This window comes from Martes martes (assembly GCF_963455335.1).
Source record: "Martes martes genome assembly, chromosome: 5".
Classification (NCBI taxonomy): domain Eukaryota; kingdom Metazoa; phylum Chordata; class Mammalia; order Carnivora; family Mustelidae; genus Martes; species Martes martes.
This window is the reverse complement of record NC_137892.1, coordinates 40,042,107-40,060,899: the sequence shown is the minus strand read 5'-3', so window position 1 is coordinate 40,060,899 and position 18,793 is coordinate 40,042,107.

Sequence of the window (18,793 nt, the reverse complement as noted above, 5' to 3'; positions counted from 1 at the left end):
GGTCTCAGGACTCTTGGGGTCACAGGAAGAACGAGGATGCCTGAGAGTGGCAGAGCTCCCAGGTATTGGAGTGGGGAAGCCAGCTGCAAAAACAGAGCTGAGAAGTGGGCTCTGAGCTTGGGTTTTCCATAAACCATGATCCTTGGCACAGTCAGACCACTGCTCTTTGAGCAGGGACCCCACAAGTGGCAGATCTGGGGAGACACCCCCCCCATCCTCCACTGGGAGGAGCAGCACAGCAGTGTGCTGCAGGAATCTGCTGGATTTGGAGACTCCAAAGGGGGACGTGTACCAGAGAAATGCTCGGTCACAGGCTGGGTGAGCTCAGAGTGGGGCCGGAGACCAGGGAGACAGGAGTGATTGCTTTTCTCTGAGGGTGCACTGAAAGGGTGGGGGGCAAGCTCTCCACTCCTCCAGGGCTGGAGATTGTGAGGTTTCCATTTTCATTTTCATCCTCCAAAGCTGTACATAATGCTTTTAGGGAACAAAAATTAACAAGAACAAACCTGAGCAGATTACTTAGCCTAGCCCCTGTGGTACAATTCCGCCTCAGGTAAAGACATTTGAGAATGCAAGAGGCCCTTCCTCCAGAAGATCAGCAAGAACATCCAGCCAAGACCAACTTTACTGATCAATGAGAAATGCAGAACACCAGTGCTAGGGGAATACAGCACAGAGAAACCATGGCTTTTCCCCCATGATTCTTTAGTCTTGCAAAGTTAAATTTTTTAAATTTTCATTTTTTTTGTTTTTTTAAATATTTCCTCTTTCCTATTTTAATCTATTTTAACTATTTTATTTTGTCAATACCTTTTAGAAACCTTTTTTAATTTTCACTTTTATAGTCATATTCTATCCCTTCATTGTATTTAACCTCATTTTTTGTATACATATAAGTTTTTCTTTCTTTAAAATTTTGAGATATAGTTTCTTCTGACAGACCAAAACAAACCCTAAATCTAGAGTATGGCTTTGTTCTAGTTTCCAGCCTGATCACATTCTTTTTTCAAACAACTTATCAATTCCTTTTTTAGAGTCTTTATTAATTTTCATCTATACAGTCATGTTCCATCCCTTCATTGTGTTTACCCCTATTTGTGTGTGTGTGTGTGTGTGTATGTGTGTATGTGTGTGTGTGTGTGTGTGTGTGCATGTGTGTTTCTTTAAAATTTTGGGAGGCAGTTTCTTCTAACAGACCAAAATACACACAAAATCAGGTATGTGGCTCTGTTCTATTCACCAGCCTAATAATTTTTTTTTTTCTTTCTTATCCCCCTGGTTTGGGGTCTCTTCTGATTTCATCAGTGCATATTTTTCTGTGGTCATTTTTACCCTTTTAGAATTTTGTTCTCTCAATCTATTCTTCCCTGGACAAAATAAGAAGGCAGAAAAACCCAGCTCAAGGAATAAGAGGCAGTACCGACTGCTAGGAACCTAATCAATAGGGACATTAATAAGATGTCAAAACTAGGGTTCGGAATGATGATTATAATGATGCTAGCTGAGCTTGAAGAAAGCTTAGAAGATACTAGAGAATCCCTTTTTGGAGAAATAAAATCCCTTTCTGGAGAATTAAAAGAAATAAAATCTAACCAAGTTGAAATAAAAAAAGCTATTAATGAGGTGCAATAAAAAATGGAGGCTCTTACTGCTAGGATAAATGAAGCAGAAGAGAGAATTACTGATAAAGAGGGCCAAATGATGGAAAATAACGAAGCTGAGAAAAAGAGAGAGAAACAACTACTGGACCATGAAGGGAAAGTTTGAGAGATAAGTGACGCCAAAAGATGAAACAACATTAGAATAATTGGGGCCCCAGAAGAAGAAGAAAGAGATGGCAGGGCAGAAGGTATATTGGAGCAAATTATAGTAGAGAATTTCCCTAATTTGGTGAATGAAACAAACATCAAAATCCAGGAGGGACAGAGAACCCCTCCACAAAATCAGTGAAAATAGGTCCACACCCCATCATCTAATAGTAAAATGTACAAGTCTCAGTGACAAGAGAAAATCCTGAAAGCAGCTCTGGACAAGAGGTCTGTAACATACAATGGTAGAAACATTAGATTGGCAGCAGACCTATCCACAGAGACCCGGCAGACCAGAAAGGACTGGCGTGATACATTCAGATCACTAAACAAGAAAAATATGCAGGCAAGAATGTTATATCCACATAGGCTGTCACTGAACATAGAAGGAGAAATAAAAAGCTTCCAGGACAAGGGGCACCTGGGTGGCTCAGTGTTAAGCCTCTGCCTTCGGCTCAGGTCATGATCTCAGGGTCCTGGGATCAAGCCCCGCATCAGGCTCTCTGCTCGGCAGGGACCTGCTTCCCCCTCTTCCTCTCTGCCTGTTGCTTTGCCTACTTATGATCTCTCTCTCTATTCAATAAATAAAATTAAAAAAAAATAAAAAAGCTTCCTGGACAAACAAAAACTAAAAGAATTTGCAAACACCAAACCAGCCCTACAGGAAATATTGAAAGTGTTACTCTAAGCAAAGAGAGAGCCTAAAAGTAACAGACCAGAAAGGAACAGAGACAATATACAGTAATACTCACCATATAGGCAGTACAATGGCACTAAATTCATATTTTTCAATAGTTACCTGGATGTAAATGGGCTAAATGCCCCAATCAAAAGACACAGGGTATCAGAATGGATAAGAAAACAAGACCCATTGATATGCTGTTTGCAAAAAACTCATTTTAGACCCAAAGACACCTCCAGATTTAAAGTGAGGGAGTGGAAAACAATTTACCATACTAATGGACATCAAAAGAAAGCTGGAGTGTCAATACTTATATCAGAGAAGTTAGATTTTAAGCTAAAGACTATAATAAGAGATGAAGAAGGATACTATATCATACTTAAAGGGTCTCTCCAACAAGAAAAACTAACAATTTTAAATATCTATGCTCCTAACTTAGGAACTGGAAATTCTATAAACCAATTAATAACAAAATCAAAGAAATACATTGACGATAATACAATAATAGTAGGGTATTTTAACACCCTCCTCACTGAAATGGACAGATTATCCATGCAAAAGATCAACAAGGAAATAAAAGCTTTATATGACACACTGGATCAGATCGACATCAGGGATATATTCAGAACTTTCCATCTCAAAAAAACAGAATACACATTCTTCTCAAGTTCACATAGAACATTCTCCAGAATAGATCACATCCTGGGTCACAAGTCAGGTCTTAACTGGTACCAAAAGACTGCATATTTTCAGACCACAGTGATTTGAAACCAGAATTCACCCCCAAGAGGAAAGCTGGAAAGAACTCAAATACATAGAGGCTAAAGAGCATCATAGTAAAGAATGAATGGGTCAACCAGGAAATTAAAGAATTGAAAAAAATAATGGAAACAAATGAAAATGAAAACACAGCTGTTAAAAATCTTTCAGACACAGCAAATGCGGTCCTAAGAGGAAAATATACAGCAATACAAGCCTTTCTCAAGAAACATGAAAGATCTCAAATATACAACCTAACCGAACACATAAAGGAGCTGGAGAAAGAACAGCAAAGAAACCCCAAACCCAACAGGAGTAGAGAAATAATAAAGATCAGAGCAGAAATCAATGCAATAGAAATAAAAAGATATGAAGCTAGGAGCTGGTTCTTTGAAAGAATTGGTAAGACTCATAACCCCCTGGCCAGATGTATCAAAAAGAAAAGAGAAAGGACCCAAATGAATAAAATCATGAATGAAAAAGGAGAGATCACAACCAACACCATATAAATACAATTATAAAAACATATTATGAGCAACTATAAGCCAGCAAATTTGACAATCTGGAAGAGATGGATTTATTCCTAGAGACTTATAAACTACCAAAACTGAACCAAGAAAAAATAAAGAACCTTAACAGACCCATAACTAGTAAGGAGATTGAAGCAGTCATTAAAAATCTCCCAACAAACAAGAAACCAGGGCCACATGTCTTCCCAGCGGAATTCTACCACACATTTAAAGAAGAATTAATACATATTCTCCTGAAAGTGTTCCAAAAAATAGAAGTGGAAGGAAAACTTCCAAACTCATTTTATGAGGCCAACATTACCTTGATCCCAAATCTAGACAAAGACCCCATCAAAAAGGAGAATTACAGACCAGTATCTTTGATAAACATGGATGCAAAAATTCTTGCCAAAATACTAGCCAATAAGATCCAACAGTACATTAAAAGAATTATCCACCACAACCAGCGGGATTTTTTCCTGGGCTACATCAGCAAATCAATCAATGTGATACAATACATTAATAAAAGAAAGAATAAAAACCATAAGATACTCTCAGTAGATGCTGAAAATGCATTTGACAATGTAAAGTATGCTTTCTTGATCAAAGCTCTTCACAGTGTAGAGCTAGAGGGTACATACCTCAATATCATCAAAGCCATCTATGAAAAACCTACAGCGAATATCATTCTCAATGGGGAAAAACTGAGAGCTTTTCCCTTAAGGTCAGGAACATGGCAGGGATGTCTACTATCACCACTGCTATTCAACATAGTACTAGAAGTCCTAGCCTCAGCAATCAGACAACAAAAAGAAATAAAAGTCATCTGAATCAGCAAAGAAGTCAAACTCTCACTCTTTGCAGATGATATAATACTTTATGTGGAAAACCCAAAAGACTCCACTCCAAAACTGCTAGAACTCATAAAGGAATTCAGTAAAGTGTCAAGATAAAAAAAATCAATGCACAGAAATCAGTTGCATTTCTATACACCAACAATAAGACAAAAGAAAAAGAAATTAAGGAGTCAATCCCATTTACAATTATATCCCAAATGTCTATGCTACCTAAAGCAATCTACACATTTAATGCAATCCCTATCAAAATACCATCAACTGTTTTCACAGAAATGGAACAAATAATCCTAAAATTTATATGGAACCAGAAAAGACCCTGAATAGCCAGAGGACTGTTGCAAAAGAAAACCAAAGTTGGCAGCATCACAATTCCAGATGTCAAGCCCTAAAGCAGTAATTATCAAGATAGTATGGTACTGGCACAAAAACGGACACAGCGATCAATGGAGCAGAATAGAGAGCCCAGAAATGGACCGTCGACTCTATGGTCAGCTAATCTTTGAAAAAAACAAGAAAGAATGTCCAAAGGAAAAAAAAAGACAATCTCTTCAACAAATGGTGTTGGGAAAATTGGACAGCCACATGCAGAAGAATGAAACTGAACCATTTCCTTACACCAGAAAGACCTCCATGTGAGACAAGAATCCATCAAAATCCTTGAGGAGGACACAGGCAACAATGTCTACAACCTCAGCCACAGCAACTTCTTCCTAGAAACATCATCAAAGGCAAGGGAAGCAAGGGCAAAAATGAACTATTGGGACTTCATCAAGATCAAAAGCTTTTTCACAGCAAAGGAAACAGTCAACAAAACCAAAAGACAACTGATAGAGTGGGAAAAGATATTTGCAAATGACATATCAGATAAAGGGCTAGTATCCAAATCTATAAAGAACTTATCAAACTCAACACCCAAAGAACAAATAACCTAATCAAGAAATGGGCAGAAGACATGAACAGACATTTCTGCAAAGAAGACATCCAAATGGTCAATAGACACATAAAAAGTGCTCAGCATCACTCAGCATAAGGGAAATACAAATCAAAACCACATTGAGATACTACCTCACACCAGTCAGAATAACTAAAATTAACCAGTCAGGAAACGACAAGCGTTGGCCAGGATATGAAGAAAGGGGAACCCTCCCACACTGTTGGTGGGAATGCAAGCTGGTGTAACCACTCTGGAAAACAGTATGGAGGTTCCTCAAAAAGTTGAAAATAGAACTACCCTATGACCCAGCAATCGCACTACTGGGTATTTACCCTAAAGATACAAATGTAGTGATCTGAAGGGACACATGAACCCCAATGTTCATAGCAGCAATATCTACAATAACCAAACTATGGAAAGAGCCTACATGTCCATCAACAGATGAATGGATAAAGAAGATGTGTTATATATAAACAATGCAATACTATGCAGCCATCAAAAGAAATGAAATCTTGTCATTTGCAACAATGTGGATAGAACTAGAGGGTATTATGCTAAGTAAAATATGTCAATCAGAGGAAGACAATTATCATATGATCTCACTGATATGAGGAATTTGAGAAAAAGGACAGAGGATCATAGGGGAAGGGAGGGAAAAATAATACAAGATGAAGCCAGAGAAGGAGACATACGGTAAGAGACTCTTAATCTCCGGAATCAAACTGAGGATTGCTGGAGGGGAGAGGGGTGGCAGGGATGGGGTGGCTGGGTGATGGACATTGGGGAAGGTATGTACAATGGTGAGTCCTGTGAATTGTGTAAGACTGATGAATCACAGACCTGTACCCCTAAAACAAGTAATATATTATACATTAATAAAATATCTCATGTAATTAACTGATTTTTTTAATTAAAGACAATTCACATGGTTAAAGAACTATTTAATCAACTGGATATCATACAAAATGAGTGCTTAAAGGTAGTACTTAAAGTTTACAACCATTTAATAATCAATATATTATTATTAATTATAATCAATAACCATAATAGATTGTTATTCAATAAATTATTGAGTTATTTAATGATAAATAATTTTATTGTTAATTATTAAACCATTATTTAATGACTTATTGAATAATTAATACTTAATGATTAATGGTAATTATTAATGTTAATAGCTAATTAATAATTTCATGTTTGAAATAGGTACCAATGATTGGGATCCTCCTAGGTATGAATTAGCATCATGTATTGCCACTCTAAGCATATCTGCTAATGATTAGTCTGATTGTGGACCACGTAAGCCCTGGGGAGAAAGAGTCAAAAGTTTGAATAAATATAGAATTACTGTTAAAAACCATGCTTTTAAGTTCATCAGAGGAAAAAAAAATATGGAAGAGGTGGTGCTAGTATGAACAAATTCTTTTTAAAAATTAATTAGGTATATATAATCAGTAGCATAAAGTGTAAACTTCAATGTAAAATAATATGAAAACATTAATTAGGTATCATTTCCTTAAGGTTGCAAAATACTGTGCCTACAAGGTCGCCAATGATAATTCATTTACTCTACTTCCCCTTCCTAAAAATGAATTACAGAGTGATGCACAGTAAAATTTGTTTCCAAGGTCTGAATTTTCCTTACAGTATCTACCAGGTCTAAAAATTTTTAAATCAATAATCAATTCTTATACCTATCACAGATATTTAAGTGAATATTAATTACCCAACTTTATGTAACAGATGTAAAATGTCTTATCTTGACCAAGAATTAAAGAAATTCAGATAGAGAGGTAGAAAGTAAAAATACTTGTGCCCACTTCTCTAAGGGCTTTTCAATTTTGGCGTTCTCCTTTTAACTAGCAGCTCCTTCCTCCTTTCATCATTTAGAAGAAAATGTTATTTAATGGCTTAGCATGATAAATTAAATATCTCCTAAACTTTCTTACTAAGTTATCTAATCCTGCTTTGTTTCCAGGCCACCCAAGGAGGATGCAGGTTCTTTTATAAATCAGTACAGGAAAATGGAAAAAGACAATGTGGTTGCAAATCCAATTCTGCCATGCAATAAATGACTGTAAGCAAATTATCTCTCTAAGCATTCATTTCCTTATTCAAAATAGATAGTAAGAATGCCTTTCATTTTAAAAAGAATTAGGGGGATACAAAGACATGTATGAAAAGTGAAATATAGAATCGATGGGTCTGGTTTTAAAATTCTCCTCCTCTTCCTTTCATAATAAAAACAGTAAAACAAATTTCCAAATAGCTATGAGTGTCCATTGCTAACCTATACGTGCAATTTGTTCAAGCCATCCTTTTCCATTAAGAAGGAAGTTCTCATAAATATCAGGGTTTCTGAGCCCAGTGATTTTAACAAAAAGAGAGGCTAGAATAAAAGCCAACTGCCTTGTGACACACCTTTTATTTAACTCAGATAACCCATCCCTCTTTGCAGGATAGCTACTGCATTCTCTCTCATGGGCTAAGCTCTATTTCTTTTAAACTGGAGCCAACAGAAGGTATTGTGTCGTTTCTTCATAAAACACAATATAAAGACTGGACTAATCATAGTTATTGTTCAGACATGGTTCTTTCTGGGGATTGTCCTCCACGCCAGTGTCTACTACTGCTGCTTCTCTAGTCATCATCAGATTGAATACCTTATCCCCATTTCTGACTACTAGTTTGTTATCAACCTCGCTTTTATTAATTACTGGGTTTTTGTTTTTGGTTTTTTTTTTTCATTTAATTCAACAACTGATTAGTTGTGATATTTTAGAAAATATGATAGGTTCCAGGGATTTAGGAATGAGTAAGTAAAATATTAAGTATAAAGGCTTAATGAGCATTGCTGAGGAGACAATCAAGTGAGGAAATGTAGGCCACTGCCCTGTGAGCCAGGTCAGAGAGTTCATGGCTTCCGACAGCAATGGTTTGGAATTTTGTAAAGAACCATAAAGATTTCTAAAGTTATGAGAAGGACTTAATGAAACAAGGAGCACAAATTTGCTTTTTAAAAATATTGGCATGTACTGTACACGGCTAGCTAGAACTGAAAACAAATATTGAAGTTGTATCAATCTACCATTCCAAATATTTTTGCAGTTTTTTCTAAAAGTAATTAACCTTTTAGTGCAGGAAAATAGAAAACGAGTGTTGCGGGTTGAATGATGGATGCAGTAAAGGATACAGGACTGTAATTTTGAGACTATTAATAAGGTAATAGGCCAACTCATCACCAGTCTGAGGGGGAAATTAGACTAAGGCAATCATGTTTTCTTGGAGAACACTGTTGAGAAAAGCACCGAGTATCTCAATAGATTATAAACTAAACATTAAAGGTTTTGGTCAGAAACTGAGGTGTTAGCATTTAAATATTAAAAATGAATTAATCTAGGTGATAATAGAATCTAAAATGTGGCTCTGTTTTGGGGTTCATGATCTGTGAGAATGCTGTGAGATCTTCTCCAATAATTGCATCGTAACTTGACTAGATCTCTACTTGTCTTTTACATGAGCATTCTACTCCCTAACATTTAGGCCTTGCCCATGTAAGTATGATGTCATTTTACATAATGCTGGATCTTACCAGGTTAGTATAATTGCTTGTGTCTTCCTCATCATCAACTATGTATTTAATCAGTCAACACTTAATATCACTGTGATAGTCACTGACAGAAGATGAATACATGGAATCAGCCCTCAATGAGTTCATGACCTAGTGTGGGACAGAATTAGTTACTGGTCTTTTTGGGTCTCAATTACTTCATTTGTAAAATCAACATCCTAAGACTGTTATAAGGATTAAATGAGCTGATCAATAAAAAGCACTCGGCATAGTGCTTGGCACATTCTAAGAATATAATAGTAGCTAAAGCTAACATTCCTGGCATGAGACTGGCCAGGACCAATGTACAGAAGCAGCTGAAGAGACAATGTGTCCTGGGAATGACAAAAAGCCTGATGTGGCTACAACATAAGTCAAACTTATTATATAAACTCATTTTAGTATCAGTGCAAAAAAAGCAATTGGTAAAATAAATATGCATTGATAATTTTTACTAAGCATTCCAAAGCCAAACTAAAATTATTTTTTAATTTTGAGCTCCCCAATTGTGGCTCCCTTGAACAATTTACGTAAATAAAGGCTGATCCTCGGAGTGCACATGTGTGTGCATGTGTGTCTGTGTGTGCGAAAAAAGGAATAAAAATTTAGGAAACAAATACATTATAGGAAAAAGGAATTGCTACTCAAAGATAATCTCTTTACCTTTTTTTGGTAAACACATAACCTTAATTTAGTCTGTCCACTTGCTGATCTAGAATTCAGTTTCACCAAACTATGCCCCCTAAAACAGACTATCACTGTCATCCCTCTAATCAGAATGATGAAGAATCCATATTCTTAAGAGGAAGATACCCAACTTTTAAAACTGACTTTTCAAAATCTTCTTAATGTACATGCAATTTATCTGCTACCACTTCCCGAGAAACTCCTTTCCCGTGAAACCAGATGCTCTATGAAATCCTGATTTTTTTTTATTTACCTCTATGTTGCACTCTCTGTAATTTCTGCCACCACTCTCTTTACTCCAAGTCTTTTCCATTCTTCCTAAAAATTCAGCTTAACTCTCATATTTTACATTATTCTTTTCTTGAACCCCCAAGCCTGCTGTCTCATTTAAAAGTATTTGCATAATATAAGATTCATCTTTCCAGTAATTATGCTGTCTACCACTTTCTACCATTTAGTATTTTCAGGAATATAATATGTCCCCGACCAAGACCACAGACTCCTCTAAGCCAAAAGTTTTATTTTATAGTACTCATACTTCCAACATTTCTAGTCTGGTAGATACTCTATAACTGTTTAGTAAATTTAAAGGCCATTTCCAAGCAAAACAATTTTGAGCACAAGTATATAATTTTATCTATGATGAACAGGCAACTGAAAAATACAGTTTTGACGCTGTCCTTTCTATGAATTTTCATACAGTTTATAGAGGATGTGAAAATATGTCATGGCATAATTTATAAAAACAGATCACAATTTACAGCTCTGTAGTGCCTCATTCCTGTAACTGGCTTTTGGAGAATGTGAACACTGTCAATAAACGGCTAAGAAAACTAGATTAAGAGAGTTATATAATTTAAATGACTATACTACATCCTGGCAATTATAGTTGAAAGGACCAGGACTCTCATTGACTATCACCATTGAACTTTGTTTTGTTTTTCTTTATTTGTGGAAATGAGATGAGCATAAAAGTATCTATATGAGTATCTATGTGTGTGTGTGTCTGTGTGTGTATCTCTTGATTTGAGAACTAGATACCCCATGGCAATTCAAGTTATTAGTTTACCAGTATTAAAAATCAAGTTCACCCCATTAATGTATATAATTAATACTCTATTTATTTGTTAGAAAGCTGAAGCAAATTTCATCTCTCCCTGTTGGTACAATACAGATACTACAAGCATAAAATCAGGTATCTTCTGTCTCAACTCAGATATCTGTTATGATATATATCCAGAATTTATTTTTTTTTAGGATTTTGTTTAGTAATTAGAGAGAAAGGAAGGGGCACATGAGTGGGGTGGAGGGAGGGGAGAGCAGAGGGAGAGGGACAAGCAGACTCCAAGCTAAGCATGGAGCCCAATCTCATAGTCCTGAGATCATGACCTGAGCAAAATCAAGAATCAAATGCTTAACCAGCTGAGCCATCCTGGCACTCCCAGAAATGTTATTTTTTAAAGAGAATTTAAAACTGTGTTACTTTATGCATCTATTTAAAGGAGGTGATCGAGTATAACTGATTTATAATGAGATCTATATACACAAACTCGAAGAATTGTGAATTTTCTGCATGAAGGGAAGGTAACAATGTGTGTTACCTAAAAATAATTTCTATGGGTTTGGAAAATGCTATAAGTTTAACAGAGAAGACTCCATTTACTAATTATATTAACACTCCTATTAAAATGAGTTAATATTCCCTGGGTACACATCCACAGAACATATTCTATGTATGAATAAATAATTCACATTGTGAAAGCAAAAAATAAACATCAGTTTAGTAGCAATGCATTTTTCCTCATGTTTAGATATTCATATCCATAAAAATTAATGCATGCTCAGAACATTTAACAAATACACAAAACTTAATGATAGCTATTTTTTGCTTTTGCTTTTGGAATGGACTATGCACAAGTAACAAGCTTTTGATGATAGTTTATCTTTCATAGTAAAACCAGCAAATAAATAAGATGCTGCTATAGGGGTGACCAATTAATATCGGGTAAAATATTTGTGATTCTAAGGAAAGAGTGAACATATATTAATTTTATGGGTTTTATATAATTTTTTTCAGAGAGATTCAGGTTTTTCCCTTATTCTTATTCTAAAAGAAGAGTAAATTTTTCTCTCAGTATTGAAGGAAAAAAATTCAGTATGATTTATTTCAGGTAAAGTTAGAAATTCTGCAAGATCAATTACTGTCTTAAAAACATACTTTTCTTTTTCAGTATAGGTAGCTAAGAGCCATAATTCAGTAGTGGTCCTGGCAAAAGCACCTTAGAATATTTGGAATTATTTAATGAGTCAGGGGAAGAATACCTGGGTTTATTGTAATAATCCTTTCCTTTCTTAAACTGAGAGAGCAAGGATTTTTCTTAGTTGAACAAAATCTATACATATAATGTTAATAGGATTGGCATGTTTTCAATGAGGAACCATTTTGTAAAGATGTTCCCACATTTACTGCTTTTGCAATATCAAATATATAACAGTCATTCGGTACTTCCCATCTTTCTTAGAGGCCACGTCTGGGTTCCTAATATCCAAAGCAAACCACCATTTGAGAGTGATTACATAGTTAATTCAGAAATAAGCATTAATTAAATTTCTGTTTAAAAGATCATGCCTCTCTACAAATTAAATTTATAAGTTCAATCAAATATTCAATTACCTTTTAAAATTATATATTGCCAAATTAAGTAATGTAGCTGAATTTGTCACTTCTTAAACTGTTAGGTTTATATCATGTAGCTCTATCTCTGAGATCTCACCCAGAATAATGGGCAATGAGACAGACTTGCATTGAATCATTTTGATGTAAATGATGCTCTGGGTGACCTGAGGCACAGTGTAGAATGCAGCAACCAAGTACCTGCTCATATCCAAAGCTTCACATACCTGATTGCAATTTCAGTCTCACAAGCATCTTTAAAATAGAAATTTAGAACTGAAGTGTCTTTCCAAACAAAGAAACCTTGACATTAGAAACTCTTTACATTCTTTCCTGTTTGCTTCCCATTTACATGTAAAAATCCCAAGAGTACAATAGAGTAAACAATTTGTTTAACTTAAATCCATCATGAAAAGGAAGTGTAATATTTGATGACAAAGCTCATAGTATTATCTTCAACACCAAAGAAGTTATATTTGATTAGAAAAGCTAATTATATGCATATGAAGAGCTGAGATGCTAACAGCTAATTACTCATAAAGGGAAATTAAATCTAATTTTCTAACTGACAGTTGCTATCTGGCGATATTTTTATTAAACAAAACAAATTCCAATTTACTACAGTGGAAACTCTAAAATTTTATGGGGCACAATCAAATGTATATAAATTAGTTTAAAAGCCAATGAGTACAGAGGGTTGCAGCAAGTCAGAACAATTTTTTCAATGCATATTTTTGTGTTGTTTTCGTTTTCAATGTTAGCTATTAGCAGCTAAACTAAATCACAGTGATACACTGCAAAACCCTCGGGATCTGATTTTCTTTGCTGCTTTGCCATTTGTTTGCTTTGAGTTTTATGGTAAACTAAAGTGAGAAATTGCCAGGGATACTGAAGCCCGGTGCACAATTACAGCTACTTCATACTGGTGATCTTAACTGTTTGGTATTCAGTCTTTACTACTGTCCCAGAGCTTATTCATTCATCTCATAATGAAGCAAGGCCTCAAAAATGTGCTGAAAAATAAACTCCTAATTAGGAAAACATCACTACAGTTCTTCCCAACAATGAAACAAAAAGAGAACAATAAGAACAAAAGCATGAAAAAAAAGTATTATTCTGAGGATTCAACTGTTTTAAATACTGGGATATACAAATTTTGAACTAAACAGCTCCAACTCAGAGTAATTGTCCCAGGGAAGGCATGACTTCCAGGCAGAAGACATTACTAGACAAGATGGCAGGAAGACTGTATTAAGTCCTTAGGAAATAAATACTAGCATACTAAGAAAGTGTTGTTCCATCATGGAAATATTGGGGTTGCACACATTTTTTGAAGATGATTCCCTTTCCTTTTGTTTAAAGCACGTATATTCATTAACAGCTAAACAGTGGCTTGAAGACTAGCCATTGTCTTTGTTCCAATTATCTAGTTGCAGCTGGCCTGTTAATAGTACCCAATTCCTGTTTGTCCTAAGTCAGTGGGAGTCATTATAAAATAAATCCTTAAGGTAGTCCCACATTACTATAATTTGCTGCAAAAGTCTAGCAAACAAAATAAACATGTTCTTGACTCTCATTTCATGAAGGCTCTGACAGTTTGAGTCCACCTGGCAGTATGCATAAAATTTTGATGGAAAAAAAACAAGAAAAGAAAAAAAAATGAAATCAAGAGATCAATTATTCCAGATGGATAAACATGGCTGTTTATTAAGTAAAAGCCACTACATCCAAATATGGTGCACACGACTGAGCTGTAGGACCTTTATAACATGCGTGGAGGGTATTGGTTTTGTCTGGGAAATAAATTTTAAAGTAACCATGAATTAACTTCAAATTTCCCAGTAAGTAAACAAAAATCACACTATATATTAAAAAGTGTGATGGTCATTTATGATCAGGTATATGAGGATAATTCCATGGAAATGTTTTAAATGTTGTCATAATTTTGTAACATCATCAAGGAGGCTTTGTTAAATCAATACTATGGTGACTATGGAATATGTAGGAAAAGTATTCTTCATGGAATTTCTCTCTTTTGACATTAATACTATAATGGGAGAATATAAGTGTATAGGAATTGTCAGAGAAAACCTGAAAATCAAACATTTAAAAACAACTCTTAGCTAACTTGTCAAATTTTCTATCACCCATTATTATACATATGCTTTCCCATACAAACAAAGCAAAGTTTAAAACAATTAATAACTGGGACTTCTGAACTTTTTCCAAAAGATTATCCAACAAAGCATTTACCTCAAAGCACTTTGATGAGATATCCATAATATAATGCCTAGCATAGAATCAAACAATATTTTTGATAAGTTAAATTGAACTCTGAGTTTATTTTCTTGTTGCAGGAATATTTTAGTTTTCCAATTATAAATTCACACAGATGAATTTTTCTCTCAGTGTTAAATAAACCCCATCTCCCTCCAAATTCACTCTTCTGATTCTATTGAACCTTATATAAACTACATAAAGGCAACAAATTACTTTCCAAGACAGACCAAGCTTCTAGCTCTATAAATCTCTAAGATTCAAATTACTGGACATAAGCCTAGCTAAAACCCCAACTACCAGACTACCAGAGAGTAGGCAAATAGAAATGAATCAAAGAAGTTCACATGTTTCACAGTGCTTCTAGGAATCTATCCTTGAACTTCTACTCCACTCAAACCTCAAGTCACATGTACTAAATGCTCTTCACACCTGTCATCATGGATTCTAGAAAGAGCACGGCCTCAATGTTTCTCACCTTTTCTGATCTGAACTCTTTCAAGCTCTCTCCCACCCTAGTTCTCTAAAAGTAAAAAAAGTCTTCACAGTCTATTCTACTCTTCACATTCACTCTGTTCCCCACTACCAGGCACACCTTTGAGAGGGAAAAACTCATACTGACATTTTCAAAACACAGTCATTTTAAGGTGCAAGTATTTTTAAATCAGTTAAAAGAATAAGGAGAAAAGAAATGTGTGTTTACACTGTTTTTTATAATTCCCTACATAATTTCTTTCATTGTAGTCCTTTTTTTTTTCTCATGAATTTGTATCAATGTCTGGGGCCACTTCCTTTCAGTCTAATTAATTTCCTTTAGTATTTCTTTTAAGACCAGTCTTCTACCAATGGAACCTATCAGTTTTGTTTATATAGAAATATTTACTTGACATTTTTTGAAAGACAGCTTTGCTGAATATAGGATTCTTCGCTGAATTACATTATTTCTTCCAGTGTGTTGAATGTATCTTCTGACCTCCATTGTGTCAGATGAAAAGTTTTTTAAACATTTTTTCATGGTTCCTTCATATGGTTGAGTCATTTACTTCTACTGCCTTCGAAATTTCATCTTTGTTTTTCAACATTTTGACTGATATATCTGGGCTTGAGTCCCTTTGTGTTTATCCTTCTTCAGTTTCATTGAGCTTCTTAGATGTGTAAAGTAATGGTTTTCATCCTTTAAGTTGGGACATTTTAAACCATATTTCTTCACATTTTTTTCCTGCTCCTTTCTATCCTACCTTTCCTGATATTCCCATTATACATATGTTGATATTCTTGGTAGTATCCTACATGTTGGGGACTGTTCATTTTTCCTCATGCTTTTTTCTTGCTTAGACTATACCATCTTGGTTGGTCCACTTCAGATCAAATCTGTTCTGCAACTCAAATACACTACTCAGATGCTTTTATGAAATTTTCATCTGGTCATTGTAGTTTTCACCTTCAGAATTGCCTTTGAAAACTTCTTTTCATTTTTATTGGCATTATTACATCCTGTAATTTTTATAAAGTGGTTTTAGTTCTTTGAACATATTTATACTAGGTGCTTTGAACTTTTGATCTTGCTGGTCCAGCATCAGGGCAAGAACTAATCCCTAAAATTAGTCTCTTTTGCCTTTTTTTCCCCTACATACAGGTCAAATTTTTGGGTTTGTGGGTCTCATAACTTTTGTTAAAAATTTAACATTTTATAAAATATAGTCTATTTTATATAAGTTAAATATATAATTTTCTACATTACATAGAATATAATTTTATGTAACATATTGTAACATCTCTGGATCCTGAAATTCCACCCCTCTTTTCTTGGGACTTGCCTTTATTTGGTTTTTATTTAGACGTGGCTAGATAAATTCCTTGAAGTCTATTTCTTCCACACTATACAACCTTTAATGGCCCTGCTCAGAATTTTTCCTTTATTTTTATCCTAATCTGGCTTTCCATGGTCTACATAAACTACTTATTAATCAAAGGCTGTACTTAAGCCACCACAGGCAATTACATTTTTACCCTTTACAGTTGTATGTAGGTGTGGCTTACCGTTGATGGAGTTTACAGTTTTGTTCCTATGTTCACCCAGAGACTAGTAGTTCAGAGATTCTCTCTCCAGACAGTCTAAGAGTGTGCAGACTTGAGCATGTGAACAGTCTTCCAGATTACCAGTAATTAGTGTGATTTTATTTTTAATCCACAACTCAGGATTTATCCTGAGTCAGAATAATCTATTGTTCACCCAGTATTTGTTGAGAGTATGTAAGCCACTTGAGCCTCTTGTGTTTTGCTGTTGAAATGGTGAGTGGCATGGGGAACATTTTACAGTCTTTCTACTGTGGGAAATTTAATTGCTCCTGAGTGGGTACAGTATAGCTAATATACTATCATAACTGCCAGACTCCCAGGTAATAATGTGATACCAGAAAACTATCTTATTGGCTTTCCCTTTCACAGTTCTTTCTAACTATTCTGCCATTTTGATTGTTGTTACATCATTAAAAATAGCACTACCAGTACCTTTTAATTGCTCACCAAGATACCCTTTGTTTTTGAAAATATCATTAGGCATGAACTTCTTCAGGCTCTATTCCAGATATAGACATATCTCATTTTATTTTGCTTTATTGTGCTTCACAGACACTGTGTTTTACAAATTGAAGGTTTGTGGCAACCCTATGTCAAGCAAGTCTATCAGCATAATTTTTCTAACAGTATTTGCTCACTTTGGTAATTTTCACAATATTTCAAACATTTTCACTAATTTTTATATTTGTCACGGTGATCTATAATTCAGTCATCTTTGATGTAACTCTTGTAATTGTTAGGGAGTGCCATGAACCATGCCCATAAATGATGGCAAATTTAACTGATACATGTTGTATGTGTTCTAACTGCTCTACCAACCTGCCAGTTCCCCATCTCTCTCCCTCTCCTTGGACCTCTCTATTCCTAGAGACACAACAAAATTGAAATTAAGCCAATTTATAGCTCTAGAATGGCCTGTAAGTGTTCAAGTGAAAGGAAGAGTTCAAGGTCTCTCACTTTATATCAAGAGCTGGGAATGATTAACCTAAAAGAGTTAGCAGAGCTCAGTGCCAGTAAAAGGTTGATACCATAAAGTTCTAACTTGGACATAAAACCACCTTTGCCTTAAAGCTAGACTGTAAAAACTCATCACAATGCATAATACATGTTTTCCCCTATATATGTTAAAATTTTCCTAATATTTGTATTTGTATTTACATGTGGTCAGTTTGTGGTTTTTAAACCAGAATTTGGTTAAAAATATATACAGATATATGGAAAATGGTTTGGTGTCTATCTTCTACACATAGAGAAGAATTAAAAATGGGTTTTCCTGGGCTGAAGTACTTCTCACCAGAGTTCAGTATGATACACTATTTTCTGTATACTGACAGGTGGATTATGTATAGTCCGTATTGTCTGTAAACACTATATTATAAAACACATTCTAGGCAACTGTTGACTTTTACGTTTTGAGTAGTATGTATTTCTGTATGTGATTTCTCTCTTGAAAGTTTAAAGCTATAAAGATGTGCAAAAGAAACATAAAATTTATAAATACTAACTATGTAATGCGAAAATCAACCATGTATGCAAAAATACTTTTGCCAGTCTTTCAGGGAATTAATGCCAAAAATTTGAAACAAAGATTTGAGTGATCTGATATACACGGAATAAATATAAAGAATATCAATGAACATAGTTAAGATACTTCAAAAGAAATTATTAACCTTAGGGAGGAAGACATTTTCAAAGCCAAGAGAGGCTGAAAGTAGGACTCTGGTGCCAAAAAGCCAAGTTATGAATGCAAAGGAAAAGGTTTTGAAGGAAATTAAGAAAGCAAAATAGCCTTATTATTGATATGGAGGAAGTTTGAGCAGTCTGGATAGAAGATCAAACCAGACACAACATCCCTTTCAGGCAAATCCTAATGCAGAGCAAGGGCCTGCCACTTTTCAACTCTATGAAGTCTGAGAG